Source organism: Alligator sinensis, unplaced genomic scaffold (genome assembly GCF_000455745.1).
Source record: "Alligator sinensis unplaced genomic scaffold, ASM45574v1 scaffold628_2, whole genome shotgun sequence".
NCBI classification, from domain to species: Eukaryota; Metazoa; Chordata; order Crocodylia; family Alligatoridae; genus Alligator; species Alligator sinensis.
Window position 1 is genome coordinate 2,977,422 of NW_005841833.1, and position 16,518 is coordinate 2,993,939.

Genomic DNA, 16,518 nt, shown 5'->3' on the forward strand with positions numbered 1-16,518 from the left:
AAAACTTCCGCTGGGAGCTGGCCTGAGTAAGGAGAACCAGGTTCAGGTCAGAGCAAGCTCCCATTGCCTGATCCCAGCAAGTACATGGTCCTCTTGTAGCTACCACAGAAGCAACAGCTTTCTCTAAACGAATATTTCATTTTAATAAGCCTAGGAGGCTTTGGCAGAGATCAGCAGTTAGAATGATACGGTATCATTATGTATGAATTAATTATTATTGTTAGGACAGTCTCCTGCGGTTTGTGCAGTGTTTACTCACTCTGTTGCCTGCTAACTTCAGTAGGCATTTGTTTGATAAAAGCTGAATTGAAAAGTATAGGTGAGCAAAAAGCTCCTGGCAAGCCTGTAGGTGAATTGTGTCTGAGCAGCTGCAGCTTTTCTCAGATTTGCTCCATTTGAGGAATATACTCAGTCAATAATTTCCTGGCATGCAGCTAGGTTGTGACCTCGGCTTGTACCTGGTGGCCTTGCTTCGCTGTGTCTGTCTCCTGTTTCAGTAGATGTAATGCCAAGCTCCCCGAGCAGAACAAGATGTGAAGCAGCATGAAGGAGCTTGCTGTCACCCCCGATCATTGGGATCGGGGGCTCTCTCTTATTATGTGTGTACAGCCACTTGTACACTTAATCTTGCCAATGGAATCACAGAGCTGGAGGAGACCTCTAGGGTCAGCCAGTCAGTGGGGGTTCAGTCATCCTGAACCATCCCAAACTGATGCCCATTCAACCTCTTCTTGGAAACCTCCAATGACAGAGATTCCATCTCTTCCCTGGGCAGCTTGTTTCACTGTCCTGTTGCTATTACAATTAGGAGGCTTTTCCTGAGATTTCATTTAGATCTGCAGTGCTGGGTGAGCATTGCAAACTGGACCTAACAGCTTGGAGAATTCAGCCCCCAGAATCAGCTTGCCAGCCAAGACTGGAAATAGCCAAGACTGAAAATTCAGGGTTCTCTTTTTGTGAATATTCACTAACAAATGCTTAAAATTTGCTAGGTTTTTGGCTGAAGCTGTGTCGGTCTAAGGACATAGGCAGGGGAGGTTCTTTGAGTAGACGTGATATCTTTTATTAGACCAACTGAGAGTAATTGGGGAAAAAAGTGCTTAGTAAACTTCCGGGTACAATCACCCTTCTTCAGGCATAGGAAGTCTCTGCTGTTCTGAGACTCCAAGGAACGAGAGAAGCTAAAAGTGTGACAGGATGTCAGTGAGAATGTAAATAGGTAGAAATGTAGGAAAACAAAAGGTAGAGCAATAACATTTGCTATTGCTCTGAACATTCCTGCCAAACAAGAGGTGTAGCAGAGTCTCCATGGCAAATGCATGTCATGGCACATGGGATCACTGACCTTATTAAAAAACTAGGCGCTTGCTAAAGAAAACACGTACAGGCACATGCAAAATAGGTTTCCACACAGCTTGAGTTCCAGCTTTGTTTCCCAGGGACCCACACCCTGGATCTTCTGTACGGCACCTGGAGATACCTACTGGCTGAATAGTATACTACAGGTCAGCAAAGCCATTCATTGCAGGAGAGGTTCGTGAATGTAGTGAGGAATAGGATGAGATGAGATATGCATCTGACTCACTGAAGGAAGTCACCATTTGGCCTGCTCCAACAAAAAGTTTCGCAGTGCTATTTCATTGCCTTGGGCCGGTGGCTGGGGAAGTAAGTTTTTGCTGTGAAAGCCCAAGACTTGAAAAACTTGTGCAGAGGAACGCAAAGCTTGTGTTTCCTTTCAGGGCTGAAAGCAAACACATCCAAGGAGCTTGACAGTCCATTAAAAACAAAGATAACGGAGCCTCTTGGCGTCTCTCTGTTGGCAGCAGCCCGGCTTCCCGTATTTACTTGATAACATGATGGCGAGTGCAGCAGGCACAAATGCCTTGAAATAAATAAGGGAGCTCTCTGCCCTGGCTCTGGGTTAATTTGGTTTGGGGAAAATGGTGCAGAGCACAATCTGGTAAATCATGCTTTTTTTTTTAATGTAATGTACAATTTACAGTACAGGGGCTGTATAAATAAAGAGCAGCCAGTAATAAGATATTTATCACTAAGTGCATCACACAGTGGTTTATTTTCCATAAATTCTGCCAAGGGTGAGCAATTTCCAACCACAGCTGCAGTCCCCTGGTGTTATCAGTGCCTGTGCTAATTAGATTTAGGTTTGTGTGTGCAGTTGCGGGAGAGAGAGGCTCTCTCTTGCGTGGCAATCAATACCTTCATCCCATATCTCAGGGTGCAGACGCCTATCTGTCCACAGGGGTGGCATGTTTTTCCTAGTGCCTGCTCAATCAATGAAGTTTAGTTCAGCTGCAGCTTCATCACTGCGGGCAGCATTGGACTTTGAAACCCTGCTGAGATCTTCCGCAGTGGGGACCTCTCTCTAAAAGGGTCCTGGCATTGTCTAGTATTTTAACTTCTCCTCAGACACAGCCCAGCGTGGAGAGACTGTGACAAAGCCATGTCTGATGTATCTGGATAATATGAGTTGATGGGCAAGAACCTAAGAATATTGAAATGTAACCTAGTTATTGAGAGAGATGTTGTATGAGCTCTGTATAAAGTTATAATGTGGATAATGCATCATCATGTTTGAATTCGATAGGGGTGGCAGGAGGAATAAAGGGAGAATCAACACCATGACTTCCCAGCTGAGGCCATTGCGATGCATGCTCGAAAGGCGATAGTTTGGTGTCAGAGATGCTATCTCTAATGTAGGTATCTAGGTATCTCTGATGCCCAATGAAGGGTGTTTGTGCTCCAAAGCTTGCAATTAAAGATTTTTTTCCCCGCAAAAATCCTGTTGGTCTAATAAAAGATACCACCTCTACCACAAGCCCTGATTGCCATCTCCAGTGCAGGAATTTTCTAATCAAAGGCCTCAATCAGTTGATAAGTATCTTGAATCCAATGACAGGTCGTGGAGGGGGAGAGAGAGAGGAGAGTAGTTGCTGACTAGAATTAGATGTGGAAAACATCTTTCCTAGGAAGACTTTCAGTGAAGGAGAGTAGTTGTGACAAGAACGTGGTATGGGAGATGCCATTTCTGACTGCTGTGAATCCAGTCTTTTGGTGCGGGCTCTGAGGGATATATGCATGACAGGTGAGATGGTTGATTGTCGTTTTGGACCCTTGCCTGGCTGTAATCCTGCATCCTACCTGTTGGACTCATCCCAAAAGGCTGTTGTTAGGATCCCTGAATGATCAGAGCAATATCAATTGCTTGGTTTTGGTCAGTCCTTCATGCTAAAGGTCTTGAGAGTGTCCTTCAACCTTCTCGGTGGCCATGTGTCTTTTTCAGAGCGACGCCCCATGATACTTGATAGCATTTGCGAGGTAGGCAGCAGCCCTGATCTTTTAAAGCAGCACAGCTTTATAGACCTTCCTTTCCAGAATATAAATGAGGCCCATAAAGCAGTAGCTTTGCTGAAATGTGCAGTGTAGTCTAAAGAGTGTGAAATAGTGTGATGCAGTAGTCGGCAACACATCTGCATTCAGAGGGACAAAGGTTACCAAAGTAATTACCTACCAGCACTTAAGGAGATTAGGATGTACAAGGAGAGAGGGGCAGGAGCAGGTTGCATAGATGGTTTCCTGAACTCAGTTGCATCTGATGTGAAGATATGACAAAAATCGGTTCTCCCTTTTGTTGGAGCCAAAGCTGACAAATTCCATTGTGACAGATCGGCTCCAAAAACCCCGTTTGTACCACGACCTTTAGCATCTCTAGTTGCTATTAGCAGAGCAGACTGGACGGGTTGAGGGCATGGGGGAGCGAGAGATGAAACCTTTTCAGGAACAGGGCAGCCCTTCCCTTTTACAAATCCCTGAAAAAGAACCAGACTCAGAAGATTAAATGATCCTTTTCCTTCCCTCCCCCCTGGGCTCAGGTATTATATTCCTTCTCATGCAGCAGTTTTCATAAGAAAGGTGTCAAAGCTCTGCTGTTTTGAAAGGATTGATTTCTTATGAATGACTCCGTTTTACAAACCTGGGTGTCAGCATTGTAGTGTTAATTCTGGGTCACCAGCTCCCTTATCCTGGGCGTCCTGATTGGATTCATCCTCCCAGACTAGCAGGAGCCATGTCCTATTACATTGTGCCGTGCATCTTAGCCATTATCCCCAAATTTCCCAGAAGAGCCCATATAGCACTGTGTGTAGCATGAAGGCTCTCCACACTGACAATTGACATGCAGATGAAGGGTTATTCATTGAACAAGCATGTCCTCAATTCATATAACCCATTTATCAAAGAAAATTAACTCATTAACCTACTCTGCTTCAGGAAGCTCTGAAGTTTTAAAAATTGGGCCTCAAATTCCCCCCACAAAGAAAGGTCACAACTTTGGTTAGCAAGAGACAGCTGGCACCCTGGGTGCTAAGAATTCACTCTTCTCCTAGACAGCAGAAATAAATTGTGGTGAAGGAAAAGGGTAGAGAAATATTTCCATGCCAAGCCACGAGCTATAAATCCAGGAGGCCGGCAAAAAGAGCAGTGTGTTAGTCTTCAGGTGCAGTGGCAGGGGCATTATTTTGGGAGCTGTCCTGCCAGACCATCATGCTGAGGAAGAAATGCAAGGAGACTCCCAAAGCAAATGCCTGGATCTGGATGGACTGTGAATTGGAAACAGGCATCGCATCAGGGAGTGGGATAAACACCTGCAGACAATCAAAAGATGAGGGGAGAGGAAAGGATTTTTGTGGGTGATATCTTTTATTGGCCCAGCTGCATCACTGGGGAGGGCAGAGACAAGTTTTCCGGTACAACATGCCTTTCCACAACACAGCTAATTTTTTGCCCCAACTCCTGATGACTTTAGCTAGGACTGAGCTGCCGGTCCTCTATGCCTTTGAAAGCCTTCCTCTAAAGCCAGGCGAAATGTTTTGGTCAGTACATTTCCTGATAAAATCCGGCGTGTTGTCAAAAATCTAGGCAACGCTAACAAAATGTGCCTGATTCTTCTGCGCGGAGATTCTAAGCGAGACGTTTTTGACAGAAATAAAATGTGCCAGGTTTTCCACAGTGATACTTAAGAATTGAAATATTTTGGCACTTCTACAAATGTTTTTTTAATATTTTGACTGTTCATCCTGCATTGTGTGGAAAAGCCAACGCTGAAAATGAGAGACAGAGAAAGCAAAAAAAACCAACAGTGAAATTTCCAGTGGGATGGAAGTTCAGGTTTGGCATGGGAGAATGCAGAGTGACTTTTAAATAATGAAATCAGCACAGAATTTCTCAGCTTGCTCGTGACCGTGAAGACAGAGAAAAAAGCCAAGTTTAGGGAATAAACAAGCATGAAGAGTTGCTTGCCCAACTCTGCCTTTTGTTTTTTAGAGAAAGGAGTCTTTGAAAATGCTCCAGAATATTGTCTCTGTTTTTTTTGACTGCCCTGTCTCTCTCCATGTTATACTTGGGGACTCAGCTCTTTGGTCAGGGGTCCGTTTATTGTTCTGTGTTTGTACAGCGCCTGACACACGGGGTCCTGGCCTATCACTCAGGCTCCTAGTCTCTGTGGTAATGCCAATAAAAATGATAGCCCTCCTATTTTCCTTTAGGCTGAAAGGGGTCAGTGCAGGGCCGGTGTGGCACTGGGATCCTCAAGTTGGTCTGTCTGGCATGGACATCTCACCAGCCATAATAAATTCATCTTTATAACATACTAGTGAGGCATAGAGGGACTATTTTCCCCCTTTATTGACTGGTGTGGGGTGGGAATAGAAGCACAGACAAGTGAAGTGATGGGGAATCGTAGAAACTGAGGGTTGGAAGGGACCTCAGGAGGTCACATCTAGTCCATCCCCCTGCTCAAAATAGGACCATCTCCAACTATATCATCCCAGCCAAGGCTTTGTTGAGCCAGGTCTTAAACACCTCCAAGGATGGAGACTCCACCACCTCCCTGGGTAGCCTGTTCCAGTGTTTTACATACTGAGTCCATGGAGCTGGGTCCGTAGGACAAGATGCTGCCTCTCATTCATGCCTGCATCCAGTGTCACATGGACTATGTAACTCCTACAGACTCCACCACCCAGAGGTCCTCAGATCCTTGAGCACGCGGGCAAACACCACTTGCTATTGTGCATATGATTTATGAGATTGGCAAGGATCTGTGACAGTGAAGGGGTTTGTACCTCCTCCGTAACGAATGATTGCTGTGGGAGCTGGATTCATCGTACACCATCACAGTGAAGAGTCTAGCCCCATGACTCAAGGGCAGGTGACATGAGAGCTTCATTGCTGAATCAAAGAGCTTTGCTAAGTGTTTCCAGTGGCGAGTTGGTCCTTATTCTTGTCAAGACTATGTCTGTTGTGAGAAGCCTGGGAAACCAGATGTAGATTTCTATCATTAAAGTCTTGAAGCCACTCGAAAACTACTGCAGTTTGATATCTCCACACCCAACAAGACAACTAAGTTTGAACCACATGTAAGTCAGAAAGAAAGAGTCCATGAAGGATCCCAATGGGTTGAAAAATGTTTCACCTGCCCCAGAACAATAAGGCATCAGATTTCAACAAGAAAGCACAAGGAATGCTATGAAAACAAACAGAAGAGAGCGTTGAGTAAGTGTGAAAACGCTTGCAACCAAAAATGAAATAGCGGTTTCATCTGTACATTGTAGGATCTTTGGTGTAATTAGCCTCTGTGTGCATGTGTCCCTCGAATCTTGGTTGATGTTTCCCACCCAGATCAGTATCTTTTCCCATGAAAATGAACTAGTTTCTGAGAACAGGGTAGGCCATTGTTAGCATTGTTTCAGTGTTGAAAATTTGCAGTTTTTGTATTTTAAAAAATGCCATTTTTGTTGGAAAAGCAAAATTGGGGTGGGGGGCACCTATAGCCCAGGAATTACAGTCCAATGATTCCAGTAGGGAAATCTGGTAGGATGACTTCACCAGTTTAGCACAAGTCTAGCATGACGAGTGGGAAGAGGATATTGCTGCCTGGGTGTTTCTGTGATGTATGATTTGGGAACAGGTTGAAGTCCATGGAGATAGCCTGGACTGTCAGTGAAGTGGATGGCTGTATCCAGGTGGGCTGGTACAGTGACAGGATAGGAGCAACACAGAGTTAATGAGAACATCCGCAGAGAAACCAAATTGGGCAGATGGCCATGAAGCTTTGAGAAGAGAGGGAGAGATGGAGCAGCTCTTGAGAAGGTCCTGTCTGGACAGAGGTGAAGCCCATGAGCAGTTTTGGCATAGTGGAGAATCCTGTTCTGCTACTGACGTGCTTGTATGTATTTTATGAGGCAAAAGAAGACTTTGGTCTCTGGGGGTTGACACTTTGGCCCTTCTTTCCCACATTAAATCCCCCCATATATTGCTAAAGTTAAAGAGATAAGACCCTCGGGTTTCCAGACAAGGATGGAATATACTTAATTAGCATGTGGTTGCTTGGGGAATGACCTGCTTCTAAATACCTAGTGGCCTTTCTTCAAACCACCTCAGTCCTGGACAGCCTTGGGTTGTGTTACCTTTGTGCTGTGTGGCAGCACAGGGGCAGCTGCTTTTAATGGAAAGGAAGATACTTTGAGCATGATTGTCCACCCCTTTATGATGTTAGTTAGGTCAGGGCAAAGTGATAGCTACCTGGGCTGACAACGTTGCCATGACTGTATAAGTGGGTGCTCAGATTTGGCACCATTTGATGACCTTTTGGCACTGGTATAAACAGGCACAAGAAGTGGGGATGCAGGCAAAAATACCCCCTAGGCTCTCCATGCTTGCAAAATGCTTGTGTTTCGGCAGGAGAAATTCCACTTTTAGATTAAAGAATTTGTCAAAGTTTAATAAAACAAGAGCCTCGAGGCTTCCATTAATTAACAAATTAGCTCATCAACACTGTCCCTAATTTATCTAATATAAATCTGTCCTATTAATTAAACACAAGCACAGGTTTTAATTTGCCTTGCAAAACCACACGTTTAATTGACAAATGACTAATTTAAATAGTTATTTTCAAAAGTTTCCCAAACAAGTGGAATCCAGAGAATTGTTAGACATGAATATTAGATTCATCTAATTGCAGGGCACTAATATGAGGAAATCAAGCTGCCATTTCTGGGTCCTTATTTCTCTGTGTGCCCATCACCCTTTCTGCAATGGGATCAGAGAACAGAGCCTTTGTGTTTGTAATAAAGCTGCTGTATACGGCAAGTATTTTGGAAACATATTTTCTATGCCAGTCGATGATCTTCTGCCAGCCCAGCTGCTGTCATAGAGTAATTTATTCATCCGAATCTGCCCAAGTTTTATTCCAAGTTCTTTGCGTGGATTTTAATTTTTTTTCCATCTTAGAAGTAGTGCCCGCATTCACCTACCAGCAGTGGCATGCATTTGAGTTGCCCTGGGGTGATTCACCTCGTGTTTTGTCTCTTCATCTTGTCCCTCCATGGCAAACAGGACCTTATGCTGTTGCAACATGCTCAGTTAGTCCATTCAAGGTGTTTTGGGGTGCAGGCTCGGTGGAGATGTTCAGTCTTTCTGTCCCTAAGCATTCCAAAACTCACATCCCAGGCTTCAAAAACCAGTGATATCAGGTTATAAATGAGGAGAAAAGCACCTGAGATTACAAAACTCACCATATCATTGTGGGATTTGATGTTGTTTTGCAGCACTTGGTTTGGTTTTGTTGCATGTGGCTCTCAAGGAAGAGGGGGGTGTTGTAGGTGCCCATGTTTATGACCTGTATGATGCTCTGGTTTGCATTGGCAAGGGCGTACAAAATTAATCCTTCGTCTCTGTTTGCTTCGCTCTTCTCATTGCTGTAGGGACGGTTTAGATGCTACCTTCCTACAAGGGTCCCCCTTGGGGTTTCGTTTGGTCCAGTGCTTCCTCGGAGGCTGCTTGGACACAAACTTTTCCTAGTCAGCCCACCCATGGGCTCATGTCTCTCACCCAGGAGGAAGCCTATTATTCAACACCTATATAATGCTAATTATATAATCCTATACACCCCACAGTGTGAGTCTGTGGGTTTTGGGTCTGATCCCGAGACACTGAGTCACCTCATACTCTGATGTTATTCAGGGTGAAGGGAGCTCCCGTGACTCTGATTCACTTGACAGCTGCAAGCTCCCCCCAACATCTCCGAGGCATAAAGGACTGGCACAACGGGAGATGTGCATGAGTACGGACGGAGTAGTGGCTTTCGGATTAGCCAGGGGGTGAAACAGTTGCAGTCACTGCCTGCCTTGCAGCTCAGCGAGGAGAATTCTCCTCTCTTGCCAACTGATCTTCCTTTTCGAAGGCCAACAGCGCTAGTCCCTGCCAGTGGACCCCCTGTTTAATTGACCTATATACTAACATCATAATTGGGTCTGATTGCATACAACTGTTCGTTCCTCTTCCCCTAAATACCATTAGCTTGGTGTTTTCTATGGCTCACAAATTAACTGGCAGAAGTTCTTCACCAACTGCTCCAGGGTGATCCCCCGGGTTCTCTGAGAATTTAATAACTGTAAACATTCAAAAGCTGATGGGCTGGAATGACAGCTGACGCCCTGGAAAGCAAACAGACTCGGTCCTGTCTTGTTCGTGCTCGGAGCGAGGCAGGGCATGAGATGAATGGAGTAGGGTTTTGGGCGACTGAATGAAAGGCTTGCCTGATGTTCCAGGTCAGGAGCCGGGGAAAAATGCTTCTTTAAAGGTGGCTTTTCATAGAGAGGTCGGGCTGGAAGGGACCTCCGGAGGTCACATTGAGTTCAGCCCCCTTCCTGAGGCAAGGTCATCCCCATCCAAACCATCCTCTACAAATCCATAGTCTAAACTCTTTTTAAAAGTATGGTCAACCCAGACACAACACAAGTCATCACACCCTAACCTGCCACAGGGAAAGCAGGGGAATCCCAGCAGCTAACATCCTGCTTCTGTAAATGGTTATTAATATATACGCAAGAGATCCCAGGTAGAGAGGGTCATGCCCCCTGCTACCGAGGAAGGCAGAAACCCCTGCAGTCCATATTATCTGGCCCTGGGGAAAAATTCTTTCCTGACCCCAAATATAGCCTGTCATAATAAGAGTTGAACCAGCAGCGGCTGTGTAAGGTACCTGGGAGCCGGTGGTGGCTTTTTTTAGACTAGCACTTTATTACCTGGTGTTGGGAACTCCTGGATTCTTTTTGCTCAGCTCTGCCAGGAATTTGCCATGTGATGTCAGGCAAGCTGCTTGTCTTGCTTTCTCTGTGGACCTGCTTATTTCTATGTACAGTGAAGATCCCATTTGCCTACATCAGGGGGTGCGATTAGGCTTAATTCCTCTTTACAGAGTACCTGGAGACTCTAGAGACATGCACATCTAGTCCCATCTCCAAGACCTAGAGTGAACTTGGGCTTTGGGTGGTGGGTGGATCGCTTGCTCTCTCTATTATTGTGACAGGCGTCCCTCATTTCTCCAGCACCTTTCCTCCATGGGTCTTGTTAGAGCAATTAATCTTTGTGATGCTTCGTTAGATGCAGGTGTCTCTAAGACCTGTTCTACTTATGGGGAAATTGAATCACGCAGGGAGCATGTGCCTCACTCAAGGCCACGCAGTGACTGGCAGAGTGGAGACTACTGCCTTGCCCCCATAAAATACAAAGGATCAGATGAGGAAAGCTCCTGGCTCCCTTCTGGCTTGCTACTCCATGAACCCAGGTGTCGTGAATCCACAGCAAATGCACAGTGAGATGCTGATTTGCCCTGTGACTTTGTGTTAAGCCTGACCTTTGCTGTTACCTGGCACAGAGCTATTGGCATGGCAGCTTGCAGTTGGAAGGCTGCGATCAACTAGACTTCCCCAGGTCTCTGCAGGCGGGTTGGGGAGTGCCAGCAGCCTTTGCAGGGAGCGAGAGGGGTTCATGCCTTGCACACCCCAATGCAATGCCATATATCAAAATGACTGAAGAACGAAGCCTTGAGTGTGTGCTGCAGACACTGCTTGGCTCACACTTGCTCAGGGGCTGCTGCAGGCTTGCTTGGGCTGTGGGCATTGGTAGAGTTCATTAAAGCTTGCAGGAGACAAGCGCTTGTCTCTAGCCCAGTGGATTCTGTTGCTAGAACTCCCTTGCCTGTCTGTGCGGAGCTCACGGTGGTATAACTAGTTCCTTTGTCTGTCTCTTGCTTCTGCTGAACATGGAAAGACATGGGGTGTGCAATATGCCCTGGCTTTGGGTGCCTTTATTCAGGGCACCTCTTAGTAAGAACTCAGCAAAGGACCAACCGGAGATGGGCCCAGTTTGCTGCATTTGGATATGAAACTGGATCCAAACTGCCCTGGAGTTCTTGTGGCAGTGGGGATGGGAGGATGGGCTGGCGGCGGTGAGGTGGTTCAGATGTCCTGGTTTGCTGCATCAGAGAAACGGGCCTAAGTTGCAAAGCCTGGGCCCATAAGTGAATACAGAACTGAATGCCCCTATGGTTTGAAGGACTTGGGTCTGGCTGCAGGGTGACCCCAAAACACCCCATGCCCAGCAGAGGAGAGAGAACGAGTCTCATGCTGATGCTGATTTCAGGAGAGGCAGGTCTTTTGAGTCCTTTTACTGGTTTCTGACATGCACTGTCACTTGGCCATGCCTTTAATCCCCAGTGCCTCAGTTCCCTCATCTGTACATGACTGGTACCTATGTTGGAGGACAGCACTGGGGTTTCACTGCAGAATGGCCTTCAAAGCCAAGCGCAGTGACTGCTGCAACTGGAAGTCTTCAGCGCAAAGCTGGATGCCTTCCTGGAATACAGACTGTAATCAATGCAGGGTAACCAGCTCAGAGTCTGAGTCCTGTGGTGTACAGACCAGACTGGGTGATTTCCTGGGCCATTCTGCCTTCAAGCTCCGTGCATATTTCCTTCCTCTCTGAAAGGTTTGAATCCAAGTCTGGAAATGATTAAAAAAGGCTTCTGAAAGGGTCCCGAATGAAGGTTGGACCTAATAGGGGTTGGGGATAACGTGACCAGACAGACGTCTCTTCCTGTGACAGCTGGAAAGCACTCGGGGAATAAGGTGAACTCGGAGAGAGATGGATTATAGTTCACTTTCAGGTAATATTGTGCTGTCATTTCTCCTTCCCAGCAGCTTCCAAAGCCCTGTGATGGTTTGTGCATATGACAAGTGATCAAGGCTCTTTGTGCAGCCCCTTGCTGCCCCTTTGCCCAGTTGCCACAGTTTCTCCCTTCTGTTGAAGAACTAAAAAAGGCCACTTGACCTTCAAAGGGTCTCTGCATAGGATCCGTTGGTTCTTGACTGTCCTACTTCAAAATAAGGACTGTGGAAGTAAGGCCTGGACTCCAAGAGGGTTTAGGGCTGGGTATTTTCAAGGGATTAGGGGGTGTTGGTTGTAGCCCTGTTGGTCTAAGGACATAGGCAGGCAAGGTTCTTTGGGTAGATATGATATCTTTTAGTAGACCAACTAAATAGCTGGAAAAATTGTTCTTTGTAAGCTTTCAGGCACACACACCCTTCTTCAGGCATAGGGAGAGTCTGCTGGTGTCTTGTGTTTTCCTGGATGAAATAGAAGCCCGTATGCAAAAAGCAGGTAAGTTTCCATTTCAAATGGCAAAATCTTCCATGTTTTGGGACTGTTGGTTGTAGGGATTTAGGCACCCACACAGGTGCTTATAGGTACCTTTGAAGGTACCTATAGGTACCATACTGGCATTTGAAGAGTGCCTGGGCATCAGGGAGCTTTGGAGAGCCCCAAGGCAACTCTCAGCACCTTGAGGAAACTGGATGCTTGGAAACGTGGAAGTAGAGGAGGGTGCCAACCTCTCTGGGACTCAAAAAAGGCTGAGGTGCCTTTCTGTTCTCCTTCTGTATCACCGTTTTCACTCCCACTGGAGCCCCTTGCTTTGTCTTCCCTCCGATATTGGAGATGCACCATGTGCTTCCTGCGAAGCCCCACTGAAATGCCTGATTTAAGCACACACTGGAGAACTGTCCTGGATTAGCGCTTGGCAGGGTCTGGAGCATTGGGCATCTGGAAGGAAAGATGAGCACAAGCATGCAGCACGGCTGCAAAACTGGGGAGCCCCTTTGTAGCTCGGTTCCCACATCTCTGAGGTGTGCGAGGGGCCTGGCCTGTGTCTGGATTCTCTGAAGTGCGGGGGCCAGAGATGCTTGGAGAAAAGGTGTTTTGGGAAAGGCACAGTTTTGTCATTGAGAGGGTGCATGCAGGGGTTCCCCGGGCTCCCACCTGATCTGTCAGCCACCTGCAGCTGAGTTGCAGCCCAGGCCCCTTTTCAGAAGGAAAAACAATATGTTGAAAGCTGGGAGAGGCCACAAGCCACCCACTTTCAGGTAAGTCATCTGCTGCTGCTGCTCTCATCAGCTGAAACCGGTGGCTCCCATGTCGGAGTCGACGATGCTAATATTGTCTCACTCCAGGAATATTATACCGTCTCCGGCCTTTGCTGCCTCCTGGGGGTGATTATCTCATCCTAATCACTTATCTTAAAGCTATTAGCACATTTCTTTCAGTTTTATATATAAATAAATTAAGGAAATTACTTTGATCACCGGAAGCTGCCATTTTGCCTGAGAGTTTTTAATTCTGCTGCTCCCGGGGGATTAATCTGTGCTGTGGAGTGCTGAACCTGCCATCAGAGCCTTGTGGAGGCACCGGCGCTGCCGTGGCTCTGCATTCCCGGCTCCTCTGCTCAGCCCACTGGCTGCTTTTTCTTCAGCCCGGGGTCAGTGGGGTGGGAGGGCAGATGGGGCCAGTCTGGCATGGACTGGAATACAAACGAGACTTGCAGGTTCTGCAGTGATTCATTTCAGGGTGAAATCTGCCCCCCCCCCATGCAGGAAGCTAGCATGGTACTTTCTGTACCACTTCAGTCCCACATGAGTGCTATTTGGGCAGGGCTGATGAATGCACAGCCCCTGAGCTAGCCCTTTGCACTGGGCTAGTGCTTTGCACAGAGCATATCAATGACTGTGATGTAATTCTGCCAGGCTGTGAAAGCTGTGGGGCTGTGGGCCATCTGCCCTACCTGGGTGCTGGGCCCTGATTCTGATGCGGCTCCCTAGATGCATTGGTAGGCACAGGCTGCTGAAGGGAGTGAAAATCAGACCCCTGCCACAGCCAGCTGGTATGTGCTCAGCCAGCCTGCATGCTGAACTGAATCCAAGTGCTTTGCATTGCTAAATGCAGGCCCGGGGACTAACCAGGAGCATGAGTCCAAAGGCAGAGGCGCTGCAGGATCTGTTTCTGCTGCAGTCAGAGGTGTGATTGCAGCTCCCGTAGACATCCCCAGGCTAGCCTGAAGCCAGCTTGCCTGGCCTCTGCAGACTCAGAGCTCAAGCGGGCATGTGGGTCAATACTCCTGGTGGAGCTCGGTACAGTCAGTCCATTTAAAGGTAGCTCAGGGATCTGCTGTCACACTGCAGCAGAGACTCCTGTGAGACACCCTGCTTGCTGGTGCTCTGCTCCTTCCCACCCTCCACAGCCACCTGGAGTCAGCATCCTGGGCAGGGGAGCCGAGAGCAGAGTGAGCCCTCTGGGGAGACTCAACAGACTTGATGGCATTTGGATTGGAGGTCTCCCCACGGACAGGCAAAGGTGCCTTGGAGGGACCGGCTGTGCAGCTGCTGACCCTTTGGTGGTTGAGCAGAGTGCTCCGTTCTCCAGGCCTGTCCATCCAGACTCTTCCCTGAGGATAAGAAAGAAAGCACTGGACTGTCTATTGAAATAACCGCAGGAACCAGGCCGTTGGTCTGCTACTAGAAAGCAAAGCAACATGCTTCAGACTCTGGACCTCCATGGAGAACTACAAGATGGTCTCTGCCCCACCAAGCTACCATTCAGCACCTCTCTCCCCAAGAAGAGGGTGACATTGAGGGGTGACTTGTTCTGCAAACCCTTCAAAGGCTCAGGTTGGGTTCAGGGCCAGACGGGCCAAAATACCCATTGTATCCATCCAAATTTTCTCACCTCTTTCCTAGGAAATGGAAAGTGATTGGCTCCCTGGGACACGGTTAATTGTAAATGCAAGTCACCGGTGCACTGAAATAACAGAACAGATGCATCAAGCTGCAAATTGATCTATTTTTGTTTAAGTAAAAACATAAGGGTAATTAGTTCAGCTTTAAAAAAAAAAAGGCTCGGAACGAGTAATACAAATAATTAGTGGTGATGCTAATATTGGATGGGTCTCCAGTTTCTTTATGGTGTGACTGGGATAAAGCAGAACATCTGATATTTTTCGCCTAAGCTTGGCCAATGTTTTTTTTTTTCTAAAAGTAAAGAGAAGTCTTAACAAGCGAGCAGGTGAATTATGTGAAGTTCTGTCTGAGTTTTCAATTTAGCTCTATTGATTTATAAGGTCTTTTCAATTACTGAATTCTTCTTGGTGGCAGTGAGCAGAGTATCCAGACGTGAGCTTCATACGCTATTGATCCCAGGTGCTTAGGAAGGGGCATTTTGTGTGTCTCGTTTAGATTGATGAAGACACAAATAATGAGGATTTCCTATGCAACATTTATTAAATGAAAATCTAGAATTCATTAACACGAGAACTTGTCTTGTATAAAAAAGGACTGTAGGAAAATAAGAAACTACAGTAGTTATCATGAACATAATATATGAAGCAATTTGAATTCAGGAGAAGGCAATTTGGAATCTTATTAAATTTTCTCTTTTTTATTGTGCAGGCATGGTTGGGTGATTTCTGGGGAAGCTGTAGATAAAAAAACCTGCAGAAAAAGAGCAATCAGATTTGTGAACACTCATTATTTAAGTTAAACTGTCCCCTTTTGTTTGGCAAGTCTCAGATAGCAGCGCTTTCCTGGAACAAGTATCAGATGCTCCAGAAGAAGAATGAGGGATAGACGTGTTTCCAGAAGCTGAATCAGATCATTTCCCAATCGGGCAATTGGTGACTAGAAGTCCAAAGTTTTAGCTGGAAGGAGCCACCAGAAGTTCAGTTGAGCTAGTGAGACCACACATGAGAGAGACAAGGCAGTGTTTGGCTCTTCTCCTCCTTTGCCTGTGTTACTAATAACCCGTTGATCATTCAAGTTATAAATGGGCATTTTCTCCATTTTTTTCTGTTACCAATTCTTGCAGTCCCAACAGCAAGACTCTTCTCCAGTCCACTGTTGGTTTTACTTCCAGAGTCTCCATGCTGCAGTGTTTTAGCTGTTAAATTCTCTGTTGATTTTATTTTTTTAAATAGAAGCTATTATAGTTTCATAGTTTCATAGTTGATAGGGTCGGAAGGGACCTGACCAGATCATCAAGTCTGACCCCCGGCCATGGCAGGAAAGAGTACTGGGGTCAAATGACCCTGGCAAGGTGTTCATCCAGCCTCCTCTTAAAGACCCCCAGGGTAGGAACCAGCACCACTTCTCTTGGAAGTTGGTTCCAGCTCCTAGCCGCCCTGACTGTGAAGTAGCGCCTCCTGATGTCTAGCCTGAATCTACCCTCTGCCAGCTTGTGACCAGTATTTCTAGTCACTCCTGGTAGTGCTCGGGGGAACAGGGACTCCCCCAGTGCCTGCTGGTCCCCCCTGACTAGTTTGTAAACGGCCACTAGATC

At 46.6% G+C, this 16,518-nt stretch overlaps 1 protein-coding gene across 1 annotated transcript in view; it reads left to right on the forward strand.

Moving 5' to 3' along the window:
• CMKLR1 (chemerin chemokine-like receptor 1) overlaps positions 1–16,518 on the forward strand; it is a 149,756-nt gene that overhangs the window by 273 nt on the left and 132,965 nt on the right. The window lies entirely within an intron of this gene.